Below are 688 nucleotides of genomic sequence, written 5' to 3'. Positions count from 1 at the left end.
CCCCCGCCAATTTTATTGGCGGTCCTCTTTTCTTTGTGTAAGTGTACTTACCCATAAAAAAAACGAATTACTAATAAATTTAGTAGCCCGTTTTTGCAGGTAAGTATATTTTTAATTTTTTTTTTATTTTTATGTCTCTAATATTATTTTATTGTATTTGGCTAATGAAATTGCAATAACTTTTATACTATTATTCTTTATTGTGATCCTTTATGCAATTCGATATTACAATTACAATAATTATTTACAATACAATATACAATTATAAATGCTGTTCAAAATATAATAAAAATGATTATATAGAAGCATAATTAACAAATTTTAGTAACGCGGGATTATACGAATATGTCGAAAATACATACGATAACACAAATTTTTCTAAACCATAATGTTTAATAAAATATTGATGAACGTAGAAGAAATACTAACAACAATTAGATTATATTTACTATTAATTATTAATTTGTGAATATAAAACTTAATAATATCGCGATAAAAAGTCGTTAACATATTTATAACAGCACTATTTCATCGAGTTCAAGATATCTCAATAATTTCATCATACCAAAGTCTCTCCGCCATGTCGTACGCTGGTTACAGTATCCGATACAAAGAAGAAGAAGAACAATCTTCAGTGGAAAGCAAACTTAATGTATTCTGATTTTACGTCAAATTTACGAGATCCATT

Source organism: Trachymyrmex cornetzi, unplaced genomic scaffold (genome assembly GCF_001594075.2).
Source record: "Trachymyrmex cornetzi isolate Tcor2-1 unplaced genomic scaffold, Tcor1.1 scaffold270, whole genome shotgun sequence".
Taxonomy (NCBI): Eukaryota; Metazoa; Arthropoda; class Insecta; order Hymenoptera; family Formicidae; genus Trachymyrmex; species Trachymyrmex cornetzi.
Note: the sequence above shows the minus strand (reverse complement) of the source record.